General features: G+C 50.9%; 1 protein-coding gene across 3 annotated transcripts in view; it reads right to left on the bottom strand.

Moving 5' to 3' along the window:
• Positions 1–6,000, bottom strand: part of ADAMTS14 (ADAM metallopeptidase with thrombospondin type 1 motif 14) — a 107,493-nt gene that overhangs the window by 32,225 nt on the left and 69,268 nt on the right. The gene's annotated exons all lie outside the window — the stretch shown is intronic.

The raw sequence follows: 6,000 nt of genomic DNA, 5'->3' as shown, positions 1-6,000 counted from the left end.
ACCCTCCCATTAAGCTCCGGGCCTCATGCCTCTTCAGAAGGGTTAGGCAGCAATGGGCCCCAGTCATTCTTGTTCCCTTTTTAGAGCCTGGAGCCCCTGGATCAGCTGCCTTAAGCCCAAGGAAGCTGCTCCCAACACCTTGCCAGCCATGCTATGATGCACACAGATGTGGGATTATGCCAGGATGACCTGTGCCCCAGCCTGCCTCCCTCCAGGCTCCATGTCCAAGACTGGGCTTTAAAGAGGACAGGCTCCCTGCATGTAGCATCTGGGGTCTGACAGTGAGACGATAACTCTCTTTTTATCTCTCCCTCACTTGCCATCCTGCAGGCTTTTAAGTAATAAAATGAGGAGCTGACCCCAGGATGGAAGGTGCCTTGCCCTCGCCCAGGCTCCTAAAGACACCAAAGGCGCTGGCTTGGCAGTAGATGTAGTGATCTATGGGCTGGGTTGTAGGGCTGCTACCACACAGAGGGGCTCACCAGGATGGCAATGGCTTCAGGCAGGGGCCCACTGGTCTGAGGCTTTCCTTGGCATCCTCCACTTGCAGCCTCCCACTCCAGGCCCATGGCGTGAAGGTCCCGCTTAGGCTTCCTTTGCCTTTGGGGGTTGAGGATGAAGCTGCCGTGACCTGTCTTCTTCACCACTGGCCGTGAGAGAGAGTCACACAGATTTCTGCCCTCTCCACAGGGCGGCCCCCAACATGATATTCAAGGCCTTCCCAGTGAGCCATCTGGGCTCCTAGTCCACCTGCCTTCCTCCCACCCAAGCCCTCTCCTGAGTCAGACAGGTCAAACACACTTCACACATGGGCACACACACACCCACAATTATCTCTGGGTAAGTGCTGCATGCACACACACACACACACACACACACACTCTTGTTGCTGCTTCTGGATCCTAGTGCACACCGTTCCTCCCACCCTTACTGCCTTCCTTTCTTCCTGCCTAACTAATCTCTACCCATAGTTGAGGCTCAGCATAATCCTCCCTCTCCAGGGAGTCTTCTTGGTTTCCCAATCCTCAGGATTCTGCCCTCCTAGAATTTCTATAGCAGAGCATAGAGGTTGAGAGTACAGATTCTGGAGTCAGATTGATGGTGAGGGAAACTACTCAGCCCCACTGTGCCTCCCAGCCCCACCATCTGAAGAATGGGAAATGATAACTGGTACCCAGTTCACAGGGCTGCTGCTGCCCTATGATGACAATAGAAATCCCCTCACCACCACACAATACTGAGGCTCTCAGTGACAATGGGAAGAGTTCAAAGTTGTAGCCAGCTTGCAAGTAGTGACATACAGGGACTATCGCTAGACCAACACCAGAAAAGTGCTGGCCTGCATTACAGATTGCAGATGCCATGCCTCTTCCAGCAGCCTGTTGGCTCATCTCCATCTTGGTGTCCTCAGCCTAAAATGGCCCTGCGGCACAGAGGCAGAGATTTTAAAAAATCCATAAATTTCTACTCTTTAATGTCCCAGTCAGTGAGCAACTCACAACTTACTACCAAAGACCCCAGGAGGCAGGTGGGTGGGGAGACATGCAGATGCCTATTGAACTTGCCAGTCCTATGCACTTGGTCACCCTGAATTTCCTCCTAGGCCCAGCAGCTGAAACCCAAGCCCCCTAGCCAAGTAGGGAGGGCAAAGTCTCCAGAGCTCCTGGGGTGTCCAGGAGGAAGGGCCCACAGAGCCCACCTGCAGACAGATTTCTAAATGGTCAGAATCGTCATATAAGAGCTAAGGATCCGAGAACACTAACCATGTGCCAGTCACTCTGCCAACCGTTTCCATGCCCAATCTCACATCCCGCCGCATATTGTTAATACAGATGGGGAATTGGAGGCTCAGACACACACAGTGTCCTGACACAGTGGCTACAGTTGGAGCTGGGCCAGAACCCAGGTGCCCATAGAGACACAGCAGCAACGTGGGGGTGGGAGGGGTTGTGAAGAGGGTAGAAAAAGAAGAGCCTTGCTCCTGGGAGGCTGCTGGAGAGATGCCCTCACCTCCTGCCCACCCCAGGCCTCTCCTCAGGCTCCTGACCGCTTCTCTCACCCCCAGCAGCTTCAGACTGTCTAGGCTAAGGCTGTGGCCTCAGGCCAGGCAGACTCCAGTCCTCCCATTGCCCTTGACTACTCCTGCACCTCACTGTAGCAGGAGCCCTGACTAGGCACTCCCTCATTCCAGACAGTGGGGTGGACCACTGCAACTTCCTCCACTGTCCAGACCCAACCTGAATCCAGGCTCCACCACTGACCTGCTCTGTATCTAACCTTTCTGAGCCTCAGTTTCTTTAACTGCAAAACGGGATAACAATATTCATAGATGGGCCATGAGGCTTACTAAAACATAATGCATGAAAAGGGCAACTCATGGCCCAGCATGGGAGACACACAAACAGCGTGAGTTCCCTCTCTCTTCCCTACACTTCCTCTCAGAGAGTCCATGTCCCCAATTCCAGGAGAGAGTTCCAATGACAATGGACAGAGCCTCCCTTCATTGCCAGAGAGCTGCCACCTGTCCTGGGCTCCTCACACATATCCTGCTGGGTACACGCACTCTACAGGCATGCACACACATGCACACACTCACACTCACATACACATATATTCACACGTTTTCACTGGAAGGCCACTGTGTGCCTTCACACCCAGCAACACACACAACCCCAACCCCTGTTCCTGGTCGCTTCTGCTTCTCCCACCAGGCTCCCCCGAAAACTCTAACCCTTCAGGGAACTCACCAACAACAGGCAAGCCTGCACTCGGCCTGCCCCCGTGCTAGCAGCCTATGCCATGACCTCCACAGAAGACTAGTTCTTCGAGGGAATCAAGAACCAGGCTTCTGAGACAGCAGAAGGTGAAGGCTAAGCACGTTCTGCACCATCCCCAGGCGCATGCAGTGCCAGTGAGCCCGCACCTCTTTTTGAATAGATGTCCCTTCTCTCCTGTGCCTCCCAGCCCCTAACTCCAGCACATTCCCCCACAGAAAGCCAGGCAGGCATAGCAGGCAGGACTTGTCTGGAACCAATGTCTCTAACCTGGCTCAGTTGTAGAGGGCATGGCTGGCAAGGGAACAGGGCTGAGAGGCAGGAGACCTAGGCCCAGACCTGCCCCGCCCACCCCCTCAAGAAAGGATGAATCAGGGCATACAGAGGCCCCCAATCCCACTTTGGTTCTCAGTTTCTTTGTGCCTATGGCCTGCTGGGACGATGCCCCCAGGTGCCTCTCAAGGAATATGTTTAGGAACCCAGTGCAGCTGTGTTAGGAGGTGTGCCAATACAGATGCATTCTCCAGGAAATGCAACTTATCTAGGAAACTTTGAAGATATTTGCATAAATTGCTGTTTGACGATAACCTGGGTGGAATATGAATGGCAGCATTTGTGTGTGTGATGAGCCTGCCAAGAGATATGTGTTTTGTTTTTCCATTTATGATGAAATGGTGCCAAGCAGTGTGACTTGGCAGATGTAATAGGTAAGAGGCCCTCTGTGTGACATTTCAAGGGGACATTGTGGCCTGTATGTCCTCTGCTGCAAAGGGGTCTGAACACAGACGCCACTGCCCAGTGCGTGGGAGAAGCAGCCTGCTGCCCACTCCACCACTGGGACCCTGCTCTGAACCAGGCCTTCACAGGGTTTGAACCGAAATATAATTCACATGCCAGGCTAACCTACACTCGCCAATAAGGTGTGCAATTCAGTGAAATTTTTTGAGACGCTCCAGCCTCCCAAGTAGCTTTTAGGGACTACAGGCATGCACCACTATGTCTAGCTGATTTTTGTATTTTTTGTAGAGACTGGATTTGCCATGTTCCCAGGCTGATCTCAAACTTCTGAGCTCAAGCGACCACTCCACCTTGGCTCCTCCCAAAGAAAGTTGATTACAGCGTGAGCAACTGCACCCTCGACCACATGATTTTGGCAGATTCAGCCATCGTCACTGTCTAATTCCAGAAATACTACCACCAAACCTGATACCCATTAGCCATCATGCCTTCTTTCCTTCCTGCCCCCTCAGCCACTAATCTATTCTCTCTCTATGGATTTGCCTTTCTGACATGTCTATTTTTTGACAGCCAATTTAGTTTCCAGCAAAAATGAAATCAAACATCTATCATATTATATTAATGGCCTAATTTAAATTTATTAATTATTATGGTTTCATTTTAATCCAGCTCATTTATAGTTGGATAACTGTTACAAGCATATGATGTCACCTCATTTAGTGGCTTGGTGTTTGAGGTTATTATAATGAGAATAATGTATTAATTATAATGAGAATAATTGTAGACTGCAGAATGCCTCTATATCTCCTCTTCCTATATGCCTCTTTGTACTGTAATTTCACCACTTCTACTCATCAAGAGCTATCTATTTTCTACCCCCTTAAATCTGGGATTGGCCATGTGACTGGGACTAATGGGCACACTAGAAAACATGACACAAGCTGTTCCTGAGGACCATGTGTGACAGACATAATGTGAATATCAATAGCCTGGTGGCCCTAAGCACTTCCATTACCCCAGCTGACAGCCAGTACCAACCACCAGACATGTGAGGAGCATCTTAGAATCAACCAGCCCTGAGGAACCAGCTGAGGGTATCTGCATGAGTCGGTCCAGGCAGACAGGTAGGTAGAAGAACCACCTCACAGAGCCCAGCCCAAACTGATGCCTCACAGGACTGCAAGCTAAGAAGCAATTCTTATTTGAAGTTCCTAAGTCGGAGTGGAGGTTAGGCAAGCGTGTTGACTGGATATAATTTCCAGAAAATGGTTTTCCTGAGCCAGGTACAGTGGCTCATGCCTGCAACCCAAAGCGCACTGAGGCCAAGGTGGGTGGACCATGAGGTCAGGGAGTTCTGGTGACCAGCTGGGCCAAGATGATGGAAACCCCGCCTCTACCAAAAAATACAAAATTAGCCAGGCATGGTGGTGGGTACCCAGTAATTCCAGCTACTTGGGAGGCTGAGGCAGGAGAATCACTTGAACCCGGGGAGGCAGAGTTTGCAGTGAGCCGAGATTGCTTCACTCACTCCAGCCTAGACGACAGAGCAAGACTCCATCTCAAAAAAAAAAAAAAGAAAAATGGTTTTCCTTTAACAGCCATCTATATGAAGAAATTATTATTAACAGTAGTTGCCCTTTGGGAAGAAAACTGCCCCAGGGTATAGGGGTAGGAAGGGGACTCTTTACTAGGTCCCTTTTGTGACCTTCTCTGAAATGTAAACTATGGAATGGGTTACCCATGCAGCAAAAATTTAAAAATAAATGAAAAGGTCTCTGCCCATTATTCCAGTTACTACACCCACTTGTACTAGAATCTTGCCCTCTGCTCTCCCCAGCTCCCCCAAATCAGAGGTGGGCAGGGCTGGCCCCGCTGTCCCTTCCTCCTCCCACTCGCACTCACCACACGCGTGAGGGGACTTCTCCAGTGCCTCAATCTGATGTGTCTGGCACCTGCCGGGATCTGCACCAGCTTGGGTGGCTCCTGCCACACAAGGGATCCAGAAGTCGTGAGCATTCTAAGCTGGTGGGTCCCACTGCCCAGCATCCCCCACTCTGCTGGGCACCCAGGAACATCTCCCATTTGATCACAGAACCTCTCTGAACTTCTTGCATCCTCATTTGTAAACTGAGGATGAGACCTTTCTCCATAAGGGTGCTGAGGACGAATGAGACGTGTCCTGTAAACTCTATGGGCCTCTGTGGAGATGCCATTACTTCCTCTTTCCTGACCTCTTCCCCACCTCTCACTCTCCTGCCCTTCCCCTCCCCCTTTTTGCTCCTCTGACTCTCCCCATTTCTCTCTTTCTCTCTGTAGACCTTAAAACTACTTGCTACTGATGGAAATTCCATAATGATAAAGGCCGTGAGGACCCCACATGACTGTCCCAGCCCCATGGCCTCCTTAACTAAGGCCTGACTTTTCAGAGCCACCAATCTGGTCCCTAACAAATCAGCAGACAAGTGTAACATCTCCCAAGGCCAGGGCT

Source organism: Papio anubis, chromosome 11 (assembly GCF_008728515.1).
Source record: "Papio anubis isolate 15944 chromosome 11, Panubis1.0, whole genome shotgun sequence".
Classification (NCBI taxonomy): Eukaryota; Metazoa; Chordata; class Mammalia; order Primates; family Cercopithecidae; genus Papio; species Papio anubis.
Note: the sequence above shows the minus strand (reverse complement) of the source record. Positions and strands in the feature narration are given on the sequence as shown.